Raw genomic sequence first — 22,001 nt, 5'->3', positions numbered from 1 at the left:
CAGGTCTACAATACATGGGAGCGGGTCTAAGTATCTGGGCGACGCCCTATTAGATGCCATGTTTCCTTCTACGGCAGCCCATGAGGACAAAATGCATTTACTGATTTGTAACAAACGGTTATGAAACTTTCATCATGCTCAAGTGTTGTTGTTTTCACACATTTACCTCTTCACTTGTTGCCAGTGATGAAAAGAAGTCTGATGTGCTTGTTGTTTTGCTAAAGTCTGCACTCCCCAGGGCTTTTTGACCCAAATGGGCATCCGTTGGTAAGGACTTACTTAACAAAAATACTGCTTACTTGCAACGATTTAGGCATCTACTGCTCCTTATTGCCAGCAAAAATACACACTGTCACTTTAAGCATGCATGCTAGTACAGGGAGTGCAGAATTATTAGGCAAATGAGTATTTTGTCCACATCATCCTCTTCATGCATGTTGTCTTACTCCAAGCTGTATAGGCTCGAAAGCCTACTACCAGTTAAGCATATTAGGTGATGTGCATCTCTGTAATGAGAAGGGGTGTGGTCTAATGACATCAACACCCTATATCAGGTGTGCATAATTGTTAGGCAACTTCCTTTCCTTTGGCAAAATGGGTCAAAAGAAGGACTTGACAGGCTCAGAAAAGTCAAAAATAGTGAGATATCTTGCAGAGGGACAACAACATTTCCTGAATAGCCAGTAGCCAGACACAATATGTGTCTCTTACAAGTAGTTGTCTAGTCTGCTGCATGTAAAGCATTAAATAGAACATGCCTCACATGGCTTACTGCTATGCTTGGTATCCCCTTAGTGCTTTGCTTAACATGTTGCAATGCAGTCTATAATTGTCACGTACTGCCTGGGCTAGCTTTAGCAAACTGTTAAGATTCACCTCCAGTAACTTCCAGTTCAAAACCTGGCTTCAAGCAGAGGATGCAGCTGGATACACAGGAGGCCCAGCCATTCAAGCTAGCTGAAACGCAATAAAACCTCTCCGCTGCAGTCGAGCACATAAGGCTGAGCCCGTCCAGCCTGCACGATCACATGCTGGGCACATGCATGCCTGGCACCTGTTCTACCTGTCAGAATTCGGTGGAATGAGACAGCTCCATCCTGTCAACTTTTCTGTTATGACAGCAGCTATTTCCACCACTGCATTCTTTTAGCATTTGACGATTCCCTCAGTCCACGGCCGCTTGCATGCCTGTGTGTCCCACGTCACGACTGGTTCCCTCAGTGCTGGATTCCTCACTCTTGTGGTGATGTGTGACTACTGACACAGTTTAGTGTCACTCATGGCTTTTGTACTGGAATGCCTCGAAGGCAGCAAGGGACACAAGAATAGCACTAAAGCTCACGCTCACTGTCTGTGCTTTCTGGAAAACATAGAAGCCAACTGAAAGAGTACATTTGAGACAAAACATGGCAGTGGCTATCTTTTGACCTTTAGTCCTAGTTTCCGAGCAGATAATTTCTAGAATTTAAGTAATCAATGACACTACTTTCAAACAGGACACAGCACTCACCACACAACCACGAAAGAGCTCAAAATCTATGTGAATCTAATGTAACACCTACATAAATTTAATAATGATATCGATATGTTTGTGAAGCTCTCAGTTTACCGATAATTCTATGTTACTACCCTCACCTATGGTCATGAGCTTTGGGTAGTGACCAAAAGAACGAGATCGTGGATACAAACGGCCAAAATAAGTTTTCTCCGCAGGGTTTCTGGGCTCTCCCTTAGAGATAGGGTGAGAAGCGCGGTCATCCGGGAGGGGCTCGGAGTAGATCCGCTGCACCTCCACATCGAGAGGAGCTAGTTGAGAGTGCTCGGGCATCTGATTAGGACGCCTCCCTGGTGAAGTTTTCCAGGCACGTCCAACCAGCAGGAGACCTAAAGGAAGACCCAGGACACGCTGGACGGGTTACGCCTCTCGGCTGGCCAGGGGACGCCTTGGGATTACCTCGGAGGTGCTGGCCCAACTGGCTGGAGAGAGGGAAGCCTGGGCTTCTTGGTTTAGGCCGCTGCCCCAAGACTCGGTTACGGATAAGCAGAAGATGGATGGTTGGACGGATGGAGATCATCAAGTGGAGAAGTCGTTTTTAAGTTTAATAAACATGATCAGGAGACACTAGGAAGAAGTTAAATGTTTATTGATCTGTCAAGATCCATATTACGTTATTGAGAAATGTTACAGGGAGATAAAGATGGAACGCTTTACTTTTATAGGATTTTAATTGCAACAAATTGTTATGAATCACAAGATGAGTTTCCATTATTATGCTGACGATGCACACTTCCATAAATCCACGGAGCCTAAATAATCTAATCAGGTAATCAGACCAAATTCTGCTACATCTCTGATTCATTGTTGACCCTGTCCCAGACCTCCGACTAACAGTCAGTGTACATGCACATTAGAAAACCTAAATAGACTGACGTTGGTTGGAAATGCATTAGTCTTGTTGAAGGCAAAGTGGTTCTAATGCAGCTGAAGCCCCCAGATAAAGTGGTTGGAAACCGACTGCATCTGCATGTAAACAGATCGGTCAAGCTGATACCGGTAAGTTCTGTAAGTGACAAGACAGTGGAAGCAGGCTTCTGATAATATCATCGCCCCAAAGTAACATGTGTAACACCATCAGACAGTACAGTACGTGCCAAATAAGCTGCTGCAGCATAGTTGTTCATTCCTTCAGCCATTGTGCATATTCTGTTTTAACTTTGTCTGCTTTACTGCTGCCAGCATTTGTTTACTATCTGTGTTGCTACAAGCTAACTGGATGAATGCCGACATGAAAGGACGCATGTCGCCACCTACTGTACCGGAATAGAACAGACTTCATTTGAGAGTTTGGTTTTCTAACGTACCTGTAAACTAGGATAAAAGCTCCCAGTTTATCACTTTTGATTGACCTAGATTGACTTGGATGCACATGTAAACGAACCAAGGGCACTCTGCTTTCAGACGCCACCACAAAAACTTTGTCAGTCACAGTTTGTGTATGTTCTGTTTTGTAAATAAAAAAACTCAGAGTTGAATCTGCTTCTGTGTCAGAAAATTAACTCCTAAAACATCAATACTTACCACATTCCTTGCATTGCTTAGTTCTGTTAAAGCACAGGAAAAAATGGGTTGTTCTTCCCCTTCATTTGTTAACTTTTTGGCTAATTACTATAGCCATCCTCAGAGCAGTGACGATGTTCCGTCTCCGTTGATCTGTGGGCAGCACAGGGCAATGTCGCCCTCTTCTGCCCACGCCCTCCTCGTCGATGGCACAGTCCCATGCGTGATCTAATGTGTAGACTCCATCGTCTCTGTTCATAGTTGCGTGTCCACGTCTCCGTATTTCTATGGCTTCCTTAATCCATCTTTTATATTTCTTTTGTTTACTGGCTTTATGCTCCATGTTTTGATTCACTGTTGTTGCTGCCATTAACTTTGTCCTTTCTGCTTATCGTCTATCAAAGTGATGACTGGTCCAACCCTTCTGTCTTTATCCCTTTCCTTTCCTCCCCCACCCGTCACTGAGGCAGAAGACTGCTCTCCTGATCCTGCTTCTGTGTGATGTTTTTCATTCCACTGTCACCCTTCATACTGTGCTTGTTCAAAATAAGGTATTGCATAGAATTTATAATCCAGTCCAATCTGCCATCTCTTTAGGACTAATCTGACGCGCTAGCATTCTATAATCTAGTAAAGCTAATTGTGTTACAACTGAATGGACATTTCTGCAAACAAGGAACAAGGAAGGAAATAAAATTCTATCTAGCAAAAAGTTTTTAAATCTAAAGGAAAGTGTGTCGGGGTGTATCCTAATGCAACCCTGAACATTATTTTATGCCGATAGTCAGTCAGAACCACAAAACAACCATGAAAATAGAAACAACATGAACGAAAAGCTAAGACATGATATTGTTTTCATCACATTTTACAGACCTAATGGCTTTCATTAGCTAGAAAAAAACTCAAACTTTAAACATTTATGGAAACATGTCATCACTTTTAGGAGCACACACTCACTTATTTAAACTAAAAACATTTAGAGACACTATCTGGAGAACGCATTGCTAAAAGTGACCTTTCTCTTTGTTTCTTATGTATAAACAACGTATCTTGTATTATGTATTTTCATTTCTTAGGTTAAAAGAGTTGCACTAGATAATGATCTTCAGTCACCAAAGAACACACACGCTTGACATCAGTCTAGTAAGAGTTAACACACATGAGACAACGATAAATGATCTGATCTTATTGTGATACTTTTCTTTTTTTCTCATTTTGTATTCAGATTTATTTTTGTTCTTGTGAAGCACCTCGTGATTTTAATCTTCAGAGGCTCTCTCTCTCTCTCTCTCTCTCTCTCTCTCTCTCTCTCTCTCTCTCTATGTGTGTATATATATATATATATATATATGTATATATATATATATATATATATATACATATACATATACATATATATATATATATATATACACACACACACACACACACACACACACACACACACACACACACACACACACACACACACACACACACACATACATACAGCAGGGGCGGATCTAATGAGAGGCATCTGCCGCCTGCTGTGGAGCCTTGCTGCTCTACTTTTAAGTCCATAAAATAAACCTTGACTTCTCCTAAAATTTATGTCTGAAGTAATTCCTGTACAGTAATTATTTTTCTTAATGTGTTTTTATTATTTATTTATGGGTTTATTTTTTTCCACTGATACATAAAATCTCTCCTATTTTCTTAGAAGACATAATGACAACGCACAATTCTTAAGTGTTAGTGGACATTTTGCAATAGAGATTTTCACACACTTCAGTTAGGAGGTCTGTTTTTGTCACCCTCCCTGGACCTTTTGCTCCTTCTTTGCCCCCCCTACCCTTTACCCCTATGCACATTTTTCTAGAACTGCCACTGATAGATAGTAGCAACAAATCTCCGCTTGGGCTGTTATTTTATTGCCTGTGTGTTTGCAGATGTAAAAGCCACAACCAGCACAGCCAACACTCTCACAATATTCAACAAATCTCTGAGCTAAATCTGAATGAATTAAAAAAAGTTTTTAAATATGCTGCCCACATTTTCTTAAACTATTTTCCGCGATAATTCTAAATGTCAGAACTTGACAGACTAATGATATTTTTAAGACCCAAACACATTTAGATGAGCAGATTTGAGTTAACTAACCTTCTTAAATACTAGCTACGTAGCTGACAGATAGACAGACAGATGGGTATGATAAATGATCTGCACTTCAAGCGTCTTTCAGACTCAGAGGACTCCAAAGAGCTTTACACTACAGAGTATCATTCACCCATTCATGCACACATTCACACGCTGATGGGGATGAGCTACAATAGCCACAGCTGCCCTGGGGCTCACTGACAGAGGATAGATAGATAGATAGATAGACAGACAGACAGACAGACAGACAGACAGACAGACAGATAGATAGATAGATAGATAGAAGATAGATAGATAGATAGATAGATAGATAGATAGACAGACAGACAGACAGACAGACAGACAGACAGACAGACAGACAGACAGACAGATAGATAGATAGATAGATAGATAGATAGATAGAAAATGATCCATAAAAGACAACAGAGAAACATAATTTTGAATTTATAATGGCACAGGGAGATGGTTGCAGGTTCAAATCCTAGCTGTGGGTTTTCTCCTGGTTCTTCCTCCCACTGATCTAAAGCATGCTTGTCAGGTTAACTGGAGGCTGGATAATGCCTAGGTTTGTGTGACTGGAAATTTGTCTCCGTACGACCCTGTGATGGACTGGAGAACTGTATAGGATGTCCCAGCTACCTACACCCCAACGGAGGAATTTGTGTTTAAGATAACGAGTGTGTAAAAAAGGCAAAAAACTAAAAATAATAATAATAAAAAAAACACCAACTATATTTTAAAAATTGCAATTCCCCACTTTGTACTAGGTAAAACAGCCAGTATTGGATTTAGCTTGAAAATGTTAAGACAATCTGCATAACCACACTTTCACTAAACGCCAGTCTCACACTGAACTTGCTTTTTTATGACATGCTGACGGCTTTGTGCATTTCAAAGATGCATACGTGAACAATAACAGCAGCATTAAAACAGCTCAGTGGAGGAGATTTCCTGCAGCCTGGCTTTGCTTCAGCACTGCACATCTGGAAGGAGAAGGTGCCTCCACGTTCTTTTAGGACCGGGCTCCATATAAGGACAGGGGGCGTGGCCAGCGCCTGCGTTTTATTTCACAGCCAGAGAACGCGACTGCAATGGTTGTCTTTATGAAAGCCGTGCCAAACTTGCCTGCTCTTTGAAAGCGACTCGCCGGCTCTTCACCCACGGCTACACGGGAGGGTTTAAGCCCACGGACAGCGTTTAGCGGCGGACTGGAGGAGAGACGTAGGGAGAAACTTTGTGAAGCCCACCGCCGTGGAGGAACACAGCAGCGGGTAAACTTCCAGCAGCAGTCCGCGAGCTGGAGGGGACGCGGGGGGAGGAGTCAACAGGTCTCAGGTATTACCATACACTTGTCTCTGACAGCTTGTCAACATTTGACTGCATGTCTCTGGGTTTGAACAAGGTAGCCTACTCTTATAGCCTTTTCACCGGGTGAATACGTCATTTTGTGGACATGGCTTGTTTAAAAAATATCGTTCGAATGTCAAATAACCGGATGTCGAAGCTGCTATCAGGCTGGTAATCCGTGCCTACTTAAATATCCGGTTGCGCTAGCGAAGATGTGACGGGGAGCGCACTCGACGTCTGTGTTAGCTGTTAGGAGTCAACACAACATATAGCTCCTCTTTATTTTATTATTGTTTGTTGTGGAAATGTTTCCACACCCTCCAGATAGTATCAGAGCTGGCAGCTGCCTCCTTCAGCTTGGCACGGGTGTGAGGAGCACCCACCGTGCTGTGTTCCATAATAACATTTCCGAGAAGAGCCTGTTTTATGTCCTAAATATAGAGAATTGTCTATAGAAATAATGCGTGATATTTTACTGGAGGGATCCTTTTGACTGGAGGCAACAGGATTCTTCTACGTGCTGTAGAGATTTGCTGGTGACCCGAGAGACAAACCTGCTTTTTGCTCTTTAAAAAAAACTAACTACTCTTAAGCACCGCATCAAATTGGCAGATATCAGCTCTAATTTGTTAACACTCTCTGATTATGCCATGTCAGGATAACATGGCGATCTGAGGTGCATTTCCTCTAATTAAATGTCAGGACTAGTGCAACTTTTGAGTTGCATGCCCTGCAGCATTGAGAACTGCTGTGTAATCATGTAACACCACAGATTATGTTGCTTATTACACTTTTATTTAAAAACTGACAAGTGTTACGTACTGTTGATGTCTCTTTTTGCTCTATTGTTGTCATGTTTTCCTTTTCCATGACTTCTCACCTAACTTTCTTTTATTGATGGTAGCAGAGTTATTATATATATATATATATATATATATATATATATATATATATATATATATATTCAATGGTGGAAACCCATTTATTTATATTTCAGTGGTCGAATGTGGTATGTATATATATATATATATATATATATATATATATATATATATATGTATATGTGTATATATGTATATGTGTATATATATATATACACACATATATATATATATATATATACACATATATATATATATATGTGTATATGTGTGTGTGTATATATATATATATATATATATATATATATATATATATATATATATATATATATATATATATATATATACATACACATACATATATACCGGTATGTATGTATATATACACATACATATATATGTATGTATTAGGGCTGGACTATATGGCCTAAAATCAATTTCACGATACATTGAGGATTTCACCCCGGTAACGATAAATGGACTATAACTAAATGTATGCGCAGAAGCAAAAGTTGCCCACTAGATTGGGCTAGTTATCACTTGACTCAAGGTGGTACAGCTTCTTAACCCATTAACTGCCAGCACTTTAGAGCACTTTTACTGTTTTTTGTAGAGTCACAGAACATTGTGCTCAATGCCCATGAAAACACCAAAACTACCAAAAGAATGAGTAAACTCACTTCAAACATCAGGAAGAATCAGCGTGTTTCTAGACTTTTCTGTTATTTCACAAGTCGTTGTTGAAGTTTGAGCTGCAAATGCTTTTCCGGTTTGCGCCTCGCTTTAGGCATAGCAGCGTCCCAAACCGATCGCCTAATTCATGGATTGTCTTCTTCGTGATCACATGACAAGTGACTCACATGGGTGAAAATCGACTTTAGAGGTGCAAAGTTTACTCTCAAGGTGTGCAAGATCGTTCCCTAGCCCGCCCCATTAAAAAACGCAATTTACAACTTTAGTCGTCAATGGCAGTGGATGATACAAAGGGACATGAATGTCGCTAACCTGCACACACATTTTAATTTTTTTATTATCGAATTTATTGACATTGGAAAAACGACATCGGTAGGAGTCAGTAATTTCGATAATGATAAATGTTCAATTTATTGCCCAGCCCTAATATCTAACTTGGTGGAGCATGCAGAGCTGGAGGTGAAAGACACCCCGACCTTTTCTTTGACAGCCTGTGACATTCAGAGCAAGATGCATTAAAGGACGAGTCACTCAGTAGGAAATCTGGTGTGGAAGAGGGTTTTCCCACCCTGTCACCTTTTGTCCTCGTGTGATTCACAGCTAAATGTTGTGCCCTCACCATAAGTGGGATGGCTTAAACATAAAACCCAAGCCTTACCCAGAAAACGGTCACATACGATGATAGTTTAACTATAACCTTTCAGGAAGTTGGTTTTAAAAAATACATGTTGTACTCCACTGTCCCGCTGCATTATGATACCGGATGTTATGATCTCATGCCATGCATCAAAGTATTCTAAATTTAAAGTCTCTGATGGACTCTGAGTTCTAAAACATCTCATGTAATGGACAGAGTTAGGAGACTTTATGTCCTAAAATGTGCTTTTTACTTATAGAACACAGATAAATCCATTCCCATGGATCTAAAAGTTCAAACATGTTATATTTTACAACAAGTATATGATTTGAAAATCAGCAATAGCTGTGTTTTCTGCAGTTTTATCCAACCTCGTCTGACAGGTGGGAGGTTGCTTACCTTTCTGTGGGAACCAGTGCCAGTTAAAGGCCTTGCATGACATGGTTTCACATGGTAAACTAAATATAACATCACAGATTTGACACCTTACCCCCTCCCACATCCTCACCATGCCCCTTTGTTTCATCCTTCCTAATTTAAAAGTCTGACAAACACTAACTAGGTTTTCTGTAGTCTGCAGTGAGTCACCAATAAAAATAAGCTCCCTCCGAGTTTTATTTGTGTCAAATGCAGTAGCGGTTTTAGGCACGGGCAGACAGGGCAGTTGCCCGGGGCGGCATTTTTTCATGACACAAAAGGGGCGCACAAGCGCGGAGTAAAAAAAAAAAAGGAAATCTGCGCCGCACCGAGGTTTTCTATTATCTGTCATATGACAGTGTCTGGATTGGAAACAGCAAGTTGGCGCCCCCTGCAGCTGCAGGCGCTCCTGCTGACTGAGAACGTTCACGTGCTCCGTGTGTCTATGAAGAACAGGAAGGGGAGGGGTGTGGTGGGGGAATTCACCTCTGCGTCTTTCCCAAATGAATGAGCGTGCAGGGGCTGAATCAACTGTATTAACATGGCTAAAGTCAATCACATCTTAACGTTCTTCCATATTTCATTGATAATATCATAAACACAGGCCTATCATTCTTTCAGGTTTCTCTGAATTGTGTGAAATGGCCGAATAAAAAAAGGAAAAACAAAACGATTTTGTGGTCACCCCCCATCAAGGTCAAATTGTTTAGTCCTGACTAAAGGAAACTTACTGAGTCAGGAGCCAAACAGAAGAGATGAACATAAAAAGGCTAAAACCACCAGGTGCCCCATTCAGGGGAAAAAAAGAAAAAAGAGCAGAAAGATAAAGGTATGTAGCTCTCATGATGCATGTTTTCAATTTTTTGAACCAGTTAACTGGGATTTTAACGGTTAAATGCGGTCAACTAATTGCTAACAGAGCTAATAGGGCTGAAATATTTAAACGAATATTCAAATGGTTTGAAAAAAGTCCTTGAATCGTTTTTTACTGATTCAAACTAGGATTTGTTAAATGCTCGCTGCAGCCTGTGGCCTGCCTGAACAACAACACACACATGTTGATCATGTTCACATAATAATAAATAAAACAACTGTACAAGCAGAAGAAAACTCCCCAGTCACCACTAACTATCCTGTTTATTTATTGCAGATGGCTGCACTGATTATTTTACATGATTTGTTCTGTAAAAGTTGGCATTTTTGGTAGTCTACAGTTTTTTATGTCAGTTTAAATTACAATTTCAGAGGCAATTGTAAAATATTATGGATCATGATAAAGATCTATTGGAGATCTACCCCAACCTTTGGACTGCTCTGCCAGTCACTGTGGCTCAAGCTGAGAGGAGCTTTTCAAAACTTGATCAAGTCATACCTGAGGTCACCTGTGTTTCAGGGGCGGCTCACTAACCTGGCTCTGATTAGTATCAATCACTCAGTAGGGGAGCAGATTTCATGTGATGACATTATTGATGACTTTGCATCAAGGTTAGGTTTTAATTTTAGTTTGTGTTTTCTATTCTAAGTGCAATGCTGTAGTGATTATCTTTAGTTTGTTACGTGTGAAATATTTTTGCTATTTAGAATATTTATTATCTATTATGTTCATATGTTCTTAATATTTAGTTATTGTTTGTTTTTGTATATTTGATTCTATATATTTTGATACAGTATATAATGTATATTGCTTTACATTCTGACAACTTCATAGTAATTAATGTAAATATGTGCAACTTAGAAAAATGAATGTTCAATAGTCGTTCTAATAAAACATGCCTGTTTGTAGAAAACATGCGTGTGTTCATGCAGGTGGGGTGGTGTGGTGGTGGTGGTGGTGGTGGTGGTGGTGGGGGGGGGGGGGTTGGGGGGGGGGGGGCGCTCAAAGGGGGCCTCGCCCGGGGAGTAATTCGATGTAGAACCGCCACTGGTCAAATGATAGTTCTACTCATCACCTGTGGAACAAGTGAATTCACCAGATGGGAAGTTTGGACTGTTGTATTTTGAGGTAGTAGTGTGTCATGTAATTGGTTGTTCTGTTCCTGCGTCGCGGCAGAGCAGTGGTTTAGAACTACAGCCATCTTCTGTAAGTCAGATAGTGATTTTTAGAGTGACCTACTTTTACAGTGCAGCATGTTTTCCGGGGTAATCATTTTAATAAACTTTTTTTTCCATTGGAAACAAGCAGAAGATAATTTTATTCTACATTAAGGAATGAGTAATGCCTGCAGCTTTTCATGTTGGTGTTTGAAACTCAAATAACCTTCTGTTGAGAAATGATTGAGATGGAGATCTTATGCAATCACAAAAGTTTGCACATCAGTTATCACCCTGAGCTACTACCGTGTCGGATATTAGCTCAGTATCTATAAAAGTGTCTGAGACATCGACAGTTTTCTTGGCTAAGGTTGATTTGCTGTGGTTGCCATCTTCAATGGAACTGACTCCTAAAGTAAGACTATGCACACACATAGTTGGTTTTCCTTTGTGGTATTGCCGGTCATCCACTCCAAAGTGAAGATAAACAAAATAAAATATTATTCTTTCAAAAATTCCAACTAAATTGGAGATTTGCTATTTCTCTGTTGTCCACATTTGCTTTTGGACATAAGTAATGAGGATTTTAGGTTTTATAACTTCACTGCCCATGACTAAAATGCTCTGACATTCACAAGCTCAATAGCTGCTCCAGAAGACCAAAGGCAAAGGACGACGTTAAATATGGTTATAGGGAGCCTAAAGCTTGGTTTATGCTTGACGCATTCACTTTCCGCTTGGTGATGCGGCTCGCGGATGGAACGCGCTTCACAACTCGCAGCGTTTATGGTTCATGCGGCTTGTCTCTGCGGTGAGCCAATATTCTCCCAAACTGAACGGGGGCAGCATGGAGCTCTACAGCATGCATCCAACACTACACCATAGTAGAAGTAAAAATTACTGTTTACAACATGGTCAATCTTTCGTAAACATGGCCTATCATTCCATCTGTATGCTGACGATTGCCAGATTTACTCTCCATTGTGTCAGGAGAAAGGTCACTCTATTCAGTCCTTTGTCTCCTGTGTTAATGAGGTGAAGTCTTGGCTAATGTCCAACTATCTACATCTGAATGAGGGAAAGACAGAGCTCATTGTTTTTCACCCCAACAGCAGGAATGTGGATCGTTATGCTGATCTTGGCCCTCTTTCTCCATACTCAAAACCAGTTGTTACCAGTTTGGGGGTGAAACTTGATGTAGGACTTAAATTTGATGCTCACATCAATTCTGTGATCCGGTCCAGTTCTTTCACCTGAGACGCCTTGCTAAAATCAAGCATATGCTGTCGAGAGCCCACCTGGAGCGGGTACTGCATGCCTTTGTAATTTCTCGGCTTGACTACTGCAGCTCTCTATATGCAGGGTTGTGTCAGTCAACACTGCGTCGCCTACAGGTTGTGCAGAACAGCACTGCCAGGTTCCTGACTGGGACCAGGAAACGGGACCACATCAGTCCAGTTCTGGCCTCCCTGCACTGGCTTCCGATTTCCTATCGCTCACAATTCAAAATACTCATCTTTGTTTATCATTTCTTCCAGGGTGGTGCTCCCCCCTATCTGGCTACACTCCTGAACAGACATTCCCCATCACGCGCTCTGCGCTCCTCTGACCAAGGCCTGCTCGCTGTCCCTCGGTCTAGGTGTCGTATCCGTGGGGACCGGGCTTTCTCAGTCCTAGCACCGTTACTCTGGAACCAGTTGCCACCCTCAGTCAGGCTGTCCCCTTCTCTGCCAGTCTTTAAGAATCACCTAAAAACACACCTCCTCCGCTTGGCGTTTCCAGAACATGTTTGATTATGGCCCTCTATTATGTTGAATCCATTCCACAGTTTTCATTGGTACACTCAATCCATCCACTCAATCCAATTGTGTTTCACACATTTGTATTTTACCGGAATGTTTCATCTATTTTGTTATTTCCATTTTGTATTTTGTAATTTGTATTTTGTAATTTGAATTTCTTTTATTGTTGATTTATTCAGTATAATTACTTACAACTGTACCATGTTCAGCGCTTTGGGCTTCCTGACAGGGTTGCGGAAGGCGCTTTATAAATAAAGCTTTGATTGATTGATTGATTGACAACATGGCATTCAAGCATTTTTAACAGCGTCCTCGTCTTTTCCGACAGTGCGAGCTATTTCTCTCCAAGAATTATTAACAACATGTTGTTCACGGTGATCTCTGAGAGCTGAATCATACAAATGTCTGTATTTACGAACCTCTGCCATACTAGTTCTTGCCGGTCCGCCATGTTTTTCCGTGTCTGACCGTCCGCGTGGTTAGAAATTTTCCTAGGTGCACTTTGCGGAAATTTTGGGCTGTGCGGTGGCGCGGTGGAGGGGCGTGGTTGTTAAAATGACGCAATTTCGCCGCGCGGAGCATAAACCAACCTTTAGTCACTCACATCTACTTCCACATCATGGGTCCCCGGAAGAACGAAAAAATGAATTCAAGTCAATGGGGCTAAAAACTCTATTTTCTAATTCCGCTTGTTATGTGCCATGAATGATGTCCGTGAATTTTAAAGATGCATTTTGGTACCAAGAAAGCGCTTATTTTCGAACGGGGGAAACATTATTTTAGGTTTTCTGTGAAAATTAGTCCAAGACTACAAATTAGTGATGCACCAATTTGAAATTCTTGAGCCGATACCGATATCCGATATTGAGATCACTGTTATGGCCAATAACCGATATTTGCCGATACCGATATACTGACATTAATGCTTCTAAAATCAGCAGATTTTGTATAGAATGAAAATTATTAAAGCTGAATTTACGTTATTATGTACACACAACACACATATTTACAGTTTTGAGATGATTTCATTCACTGTTCACATACCTTTCTATGCTGTGTGTTAAACAAAAAAAAAACAAATAGAAACACAGAACATAAGAAGTTTTACAAAAACTCACCTACAGTAGGTCGTAGGCGTACATTCAGTCATTATATTCACGGTTTAGTCATACGTGGGCTGTTTTTATATCTAACAGGGTGGTCTATAATAGTTGGTACAATTTTAGATGACGCTATTGCTTAGGCTTTAACACTTTGAGTTGAGGATGACTCTCTTAAGCCACCCAATTTTACCTCAGTTTCTGTAGAGACGACTGAATGATCGCCATTTGTGTTTGCTTAAGTAGTTTAGCTGTGATGCTATCGTGAACAGGAGTAACTCCAAACATTAATTGTAGATGATTACTTGCTAAGAGTTTCAAAAAAATGTGTCCAGTGGTTCTGAGGGTATTTTTCTAACAGAAAGTTGAGCAAACACACACAGAGAAAGAGAGAGACAGACAGACAGGTAACCAATAACATTAACTCCTGGTTAAATTTAGGACCTAGCTTTTTTGTGAGAGCAGTGTGTGTCAGGTGGTTTAGTCTGCAGTGGTCTGCCCTGTTTGACGAGCCGGGCTGACACACGAGGCTGAGGCTGTGAGATCTCATCAGGCTCTGACAGATGAAACGAGTTCTCACAATGGCAGCGTACCCCGGAGATGCCACCCTGTGACTACTTAACGGTAAACACCTCTACCCTGTCCCACCCACACGCTGTCACTTTCTCACTGCCTGCAGCGCTGTTTTTGAATAAGAAAATGGGCTCAAAGTGAAAAACCACGCTGCAGAATTGGGTTTCGAACAGTGAATAGGAACACCCATTGAGGGTGTTTTTGAGTTTTTCAGAGTCTGTTTGGACGAGCACGTGCTGGCATGCATCTGAAAAACACCTCAGCAAAAACAAGAGGAAGAGAAACAGTTACTGGTACTAATGGAGTCCAGTGGAACTTGTAGCTTTACTCTATCAAAGCCAGCCTTGACCCAAATCAAAAAGGCTTGGAGTCTGTCAGAATAAGTAGAAATAAATTGGGATATTACAGTGGTTTTGCTGTGGTGCCCAGTGACGTAGCTTCTGCCTAGGGACCGAGGCGAGTGTGGGAAAAGTGGGAGAGAAGAAGGGTGGGAGCCGCTACCAGGAGAGTGAAGCTGAAGCCGAGTAGGATTGTTTTAGTTATTTTTATTCAGAGGGGGGATGGGATGTGTTATGATGTGGGCCGAGGGAGCTACTCTTTGGCATACTGACTCGTTTTCTGCTGTTTTCCACGTACCTTACTGGCAGTGAAGGGTTAACTTCCTCTCTTCTCTCTACTGCTGTCTTTTGCACCTCCTTTTAAGGCTTTGATGGTATTAAATAATCTTTACATGTCAGTGGTGTACAGCTCCCAGTGTTCATGTGAAGAGAGCCAGTAAGCAATTAGGTCAGAGTGGTAGAAAAGTTGGTTTTATCCCAACCTTAAAGCTGCAGGGTACTTTGCTTCAGCTCGCTTTTTTATATTCACCTCCAACCTTCGGAGTGAGAACTTCAAAGACCAGTGAGGTTATCGCGACTCACAGAGAAAAGGAAGGATTTTGTACCTTTCTGTTGTACACTCTCATCATAAAACGCCCCAGAATGGATCAGCTGTGATATTTTAGGTTCCTAACAGTGTTCATTAGCCTCAGGAATCAGGCCACAGTTGTCTCCCTCTTTTCCCTAATGAGGGTGAGCCAAAAGACCTATATAAGGCCTGGGTATTGATCTGGAATGTGTTTGAAGCTGCTGGTTGTGTTACCAGACCTTGACGTCACTGACAAATCTGCACAGTTGTACCCATTGGCTGTTAGATAGCAAACAGATCTTCAAGATTGGACCAACCATTGCATGATTTCACAGTCTCCATGTCTGAGAAAACAGTTCCCATAATTTGTGTGTAAAACTTCTGCATCATTTCGGGTACTTGTTGGCAGAGTTATCACCGATTTTTGTACTTTTTTCCACATATTCTTTTTTTCCTTTACCTTTGCTTTTCTACTAAACAGCCTGTGCCCAGTTGGACACTCCCCTGATGTGACGGCTGACATTTCCAGTGAAAGAGCCTTATTGTTGGTGCTTTATCCCCCTCCGCCCTCCTCTCTATAAAACAATGGTATCAATTGCTTCCTCTGAGTACATCCACAGCTTCGAGAGACAGGCTGGCGGGGCCCATTGGCTGGCTTGCCAGCCGTCCTACTAGTCAGCCAGGACGACCTCACCGCTCTCAGTGGTAGTTCTCTTCTTCTCTTCACTATTACTATCACTTGAGTAGCAGCCCTTGATTGTGGCTGAACTGTCATTATGTAAACACAAATAATAGCTTGTGTATATATTTATTTTCCTGTAGAGACAGTGGAGCAGACAGATGGGTCTGACACGCCCCCTTCCTCTACCTTCTTAATGAATGGTCTTTATTCCATTTTCCTTCGCCTTCCCCAAGACACTGCCATTAACTGTGACAGATGATATGTTCTTTCACTGAAACGGTGATCCTGAGCATGCTGTCATTGGAAATTGGATTCGTACACCCACCCATTTTATTTTTTTGCTTCTTTTCCTTTCCCCATTTCTATTTTCTTCTCCATCCTCTTTATTTCTGTTGCTCCTGCTCCGTCTGCACCCAGGGACATGCTGTTAATATTCCTTTTAGAGACTGACTGCAGAGCTGAGAGGCAGGTTAACCCTCTGCTGCTCTGAGTCAGACAGCAAGCTAAATAGCAGGTGTCACTTATACAAATGTCTGACAAGCCAATCTGTCCTTAAGCACTCGTTGATAACACTGGCACTCCTCTGAGCCAAGTGTGTGCGTCTGCTGCCAGTTAAATGGCTGAGGTGAGCCGAAAGCTTTCTTAATTTTAGGGTTTTATCGGGAAAGAAGTAAAGTGATCTGACCTTCACCAGGTTCTACAGTTATTCAAATCTAATCTCAGGCATACAAAACACACATTAGATTATAATTTATTATTTATTTAAAAATTAAAAATAAATAAGCTACATTGGAATGGATGTGTGGGGAAAGTAAGGCCGGCTCATCTTTCATTTGCACATCATCTTCAGCAGAAATAACAAAATCATATCTAATTGACTTTGTTTGCAGAGGAATTTTAGGCCCACTTGTCTTCTGTGTTTCTTCAGATCATTGTGGTTTAGAAACACAATGTTTCTGTATCTGCTCAGCTCTCTTAAGGTCCCACCACTTCATTTCAAACAGGTTGAGGTCTGGACTTTGAGCACGCCATTACAACACCTTGATTATTTTCTTTTTCGGACATTCTCTGCTGTTGTATTTTGATCATTGTTTAAGTTGTCATTCAAATGGACTCACATGAGACTCTAGATGACTTTGGTGTACAGATAGATCATGATGGACTGAAATGTGCACATATCATCAGCACTCCACCACCATGCTGTCAGCTGGTGCAAAACGTTTATTCTGACATGCTTAATTTGTTCTTTTTTTCTTGTTTGGTTCATGTGCTTCATGAGCAAACATACTGGTCTTTTCTCTCAAAAATATTCGGGAAATCTTTTTCATTCAGATGCATCTTTGCAATCCCATGCTCTCAGTCTTTTTAGAGAAAGACGCTTTCTTGTTGTAATTCTAAATCATAGTAGTTCAGGGAGGGAACAGCAGTTTCAGTCCGTTCATGGCTTTTACCAGCCTGGCAAGCCATCCTATATACGAAAAATATTTATTCTGACCATTGAAAACACTCTTTCATTGGGCGGAATCTACTGTTGTCTTTCAAATGGTCTCTACATGCAATTAGAGAGTGTTCGGATCAACGGACAACGTGACGTATTCAACGGGATGAATGTTAGTCAACAGGGCAGATTACCATACATTGTTGAAGAAGAAAATACATCTTTTTTTCTACATTAATTACTTAAGTACCTCCATCTGCTCAGGTCTGGAAGAAGAAAAGCCCAAGTTTTCAAAGCCCAAGTTTTCCGAAGTTAATGCCAACACCGTCAAACGAGCGCCGTTCTTGAGCTGACGCCATCTTTGGAGTTTTTCCACTTTCACAGCTCTAGTGTAAAGCCCATCCAACAAACAATGCGCAATGTGATTGGCAAGACACAAAACTGTTTGGGCCAATGGTGGACCTGCTGAGGCTACAATAGAGCGCGGCAAGCCCCACCATGGTGTTATGATTAGAAATAGTAAAGGACAGCATAATCCAAAAACAAACACTCCGATTATTGATCGTACAAGTTAGACATGATGTTTGCTATTATGGTAAATGGCCTGTATTTGTTTGGCACCTTATAGGGTTCTACAACCCCCCAAGGTGCTTTACAATGCAATCAATCATCCACCCGTGCACACACAAATTTACACCCTGGTGATGATGAACTACACTGTAGCCACAGCTGCTCTGGGGCGCGCTGATGGAAGCAAGTCTGCCGAACATTGGTGCCACCAGTCCCTCCAACTACCACCAGCAGGCAAGGTGGGTTAAGTGTCTCCTGAGATACTGCTTCATTATGATGACTTGGCTGTCACGTTTAAACTCCACCAGCAGATGTCTCCACATAAAGTTAATTGAGTGAAGCACTAAATGAAGAGTAAATGGGGCAAGGCAATGGGCTGGAGGAGTGATGATGCATTTGAATACCACTATCCCTTATAGCACGACTTGGTCTGACCTTCAGGTTAATTGTCTGGGACATCCATTAATGGGAAGATTGTCAACCAAAGATAATATTCCTCATTAGGACCTCACAATAAGGGACTTTTCCAAACATCTCATTTTAGACATGATGCCAGAAATCAAACTCTGACAGCACAAAAGGGAGATTTGCATTTTCTGTCCTCTTTAAATCAGGAAGGGCAGACTTGGTTTATAACACTCTCTCTTTATATTAGTCATCTTTCTTTAGTAAGACAGTGACACTTGATAGCTCCTGTGATATTATGAGCAACGAATGTGTCAAAGTGTACAAATCAGTGCTTCTAAACACTGATTTCAGTGGAGCAGATCTTCTGTTGTGTTGCTATTATGCAACAGTTGACAGTTGCTGTGATTGCAGCTGCTTGTACATTAGCTCAAGTTGCTAACCCCAACATATCGGTGTGAAGAGAACACCATGTTGGAAAGATAAAGGCACTGAACACAGATTATACCACTCCTGCTCCTCGTAGCTCAAGCGACCGGCTCTCTGTAAGTGGCTCAACAAATAGCATCGTTATCGTACAGCTCTGCTGACCTAGCTTGTGCCTGCCAAGTCAGCGTAGCTTGCAAGCTCCTGCTGATTACTCTTTGTCCATGAGCTGTCATAACACTGCAGCTAGCTCAAGTAACAAGCCATCACACAAAATCATTGTCGTGCTGAAACATAGCAGGGCAGATAATGTTTGATGACATCAAGGGCAGTGAATAGTATTCAGATTTCCTTCCTTTTTGTTATTTTTTAGCTTGTTTTTTAGAGTTGATCACTCTATAGCTATTTATTCAAATATAAGCTGCAAATACGGCACATGTGAAGAAAGTATGTCAGAAATGCACCCAGCCCAGAAAACCTCTGCCTGCAGATTTTTGTCTGTGAGACAAAAACCCTGGGTTTGTAAATGATCTGCCTTCACTCAGTGAGAATGAGATGCAATCAATAATATTGGATCGTTTGACTAGTTTTGTACTTTGCTTTGTGTCGGCATAATTTCTATTTTCCTTGGCTTTTAGTGTTGCAGTGATAATTCTGTTTTATGGTGCACCAGGCAGCATATGGCTGCCATTTATGATCAACTGGCTCTGTAAAGAGGTAACTGGAATATGCAAATGTCTACATGCTAATGGAATAGTAATGTAATGAAGTTGGTTGTGTATGGCCAATAATGAGCTCTGGTTATTGAGTGCTGATGGCTTCTTCCAAGCCAATCACTGTTGTTTCATGAGATGCAGCTTTCTTGTTTGTTCTTTTTCACCCTCACACACATCATCACCCAAGTCTAAAACATGAACATCGCATTGGGGGAAAAGTAAATTGATAAATACCTGAAGCGCTTGCCCGTTGCAGTTAAATTGGGCAGAACTGAGACAGATGTGGCGCAGTAAATTAAACAAGCGATCTTCCCTGTTGGGTGACAGCACAATGGTGATTAGAGTTTCATGTGAGCTGCACTACATTATTTATTGCTGTGCTGTGGGCCCAGTTGAATAGACCCACAGTCCATTGACTGGACATATTATTGAAGACCAACTAGAAGTGAGAGGTAGGGGAGGTGGGGGTGGTTGGGGGTTAAAAATGGCTTTATTTCCTCTTGAGAAGGTCCGTTTTCATCTAAATGAAGGTGGAAGCCCCCAAGTGTGTTGTTTCCAGGCCCTGCATTTGTGAAATGTGTTGACTGTGGTCCAGGAGACTTCTCTGCCACCCCCACCCCGCTTTGTGTTTCTGGGTGCCTTGTCATCAACCTCTCATTTGTACACATCAGCCATGTCCAGGTGTCCTAGGCACAATCCCAATACTCGCACTTCCACCCTTGCACCCTTCAAATGCGCAATCCCGACCAGGGCAATGCTTCCTGTCTCAATTAGGCAGTTATTTGGACACTTGTGTACCACGCTCTCTAAGCCTTACTGTGCAATTTCTCCAAGTGCTTGTTGCTGAAGACTGCAGGGTGACTTTTGGGATTGGGCCTAGTCAGTACCACCTACTCAACCAATGTATGCATTGTTTTATGGTCACAGTATTTGATGTTGCCTTGGCCTTCATTAGGTAGTAATCCCATGATGTGTGCTACAGTGAGGGAGACAGAATATTTTCTAACAATTTAGAAAAATAATTTCAGTAAATATGATAATTTTTGAGCATATTTACATAGCAGTGATTAGGGCTGCACAATGCATCACAAATTTATTGTCATTGTGATATCGGCATGCGCAATAAGCATATCCCAAAGAACAGAAAAAACCGCAATGAATGGTCAGCTCAATTGTTTGCCACACATGATGCATTTTGCCAATCAAACTGAAGCATGAAGTTTTTGACAAATCAAATAGAGCTCTTCACCAGTTTGACCAATCAGATGGGTTCTTATAAGTTAGATGCCTGTCCCCTAGGCAGACGGCACTTAACTCATTCACTGCCAGCTGTTTCCTTATCAGAAAAGTCCTTCGCTGCCAGCGTTTTTCACCGTTTTTACTGTTTTTTTAAGAGTCACAGAACGTTGCGCGCCACAACAACCAAAACAAAGAGTAAACTCACTTCTTACATCAGGAAGAATCTGCGTGTTTCAAGCGTTATCCGTTCTTTCATAATCCTTTGTCGAATTGTGATCGGCAGAAGCTTTTCCGGTTCGCGCCTCACTTTGTTTACAGCAGCGGCCCAAAACGATCTCCTAACTCATGGATTGTCTGCTTCCTGATGATGAATGATAAATGACCCACACTTGTATAGCGCCTGTCAGAGTAAGGACTCCAAAGCGCTTTACACATAGACAGTGCATCATTCATCCATTCACACACACACATTCACACACTGATGGTGATCACACACACTGATGGTGATGAGCTATATTGTAGCCACAGCTGCCCTGCGGCGCACTGACAACGGCGAGGCTGCTGAGTACAGGCGCCACCGGTCCCTCCGACCACCACCAGCAGGCAAGGTGGGTTAAGTGTCTTGCCCAAGGACACAACAGCAGATTTCTCTGTCCGGAGCTGGTATCAAACCTGCAACCTTCCGATTACTGGACAACTTGCTCAACCTGTTGAGCTACTGTTGCCCAATGTCACGCCATGTGACGTGTGACGTACACGGGTAAAGATCGGCTTTAGAGCTGGGATGTTTGTTCACACTGTGCAGGGTCTCTTTCCGACACACAGTAAAAAAATGCAAATGACGAATATAGTCGTCCTTGGCAGTGGACGGTTGGATTTAAAATTACAACTTATGTCGTCAATGGCAGTTAATGAGTTAATTTGGATGGCTAGCAAACATCTGA

General features: G+C 41.6%; 1 long non-coding RNA gene across 1 annotated transcript in view; it reads left to right on the top strand.

Moving 5' to 3' along the window:
• The first annotated feature begins 6,303 nt into the window (after nucleotides 1-6,303).
• Nucleotides 6,304-22,001, top strand: part of LOC139063521 (uncharacterized) — a 105,805-nt gene continuing 90,107 nt past the window's right edge. The window contains exon 1 of the long non-coding RNA XR_011516886.1: nucleotides 6,304-6,529. This is a non-coding gene — a long non-coding RNA (uncharacterized lncRNA). The remainder of the gene's footprint in view (nucleotides 6,530-22,001) is intronic.

The sequence above is a fragment of the Nothobranchius furzeri genome, chromosome 16 (assembly GCF_043380555.1).
Source record: "Nothobranchius furzeri strain GRZ-AD chromosome 16, NfurGRZ-RIMD1, whole genome shotgun sequence".
Taxonomy (NCBI): domain Eukaryota; kingdom Metazoa; phylum Chordata; class Actinopteri; order Cyprinodontiformes; family Nothobranchiidae; genus Nothobranchius; species Nothobranchius furzeri.
Note: the sequence above shows the minus strand (reverse complement) of the source record. Positions and strands in the feature narration are given on the sequence as shown.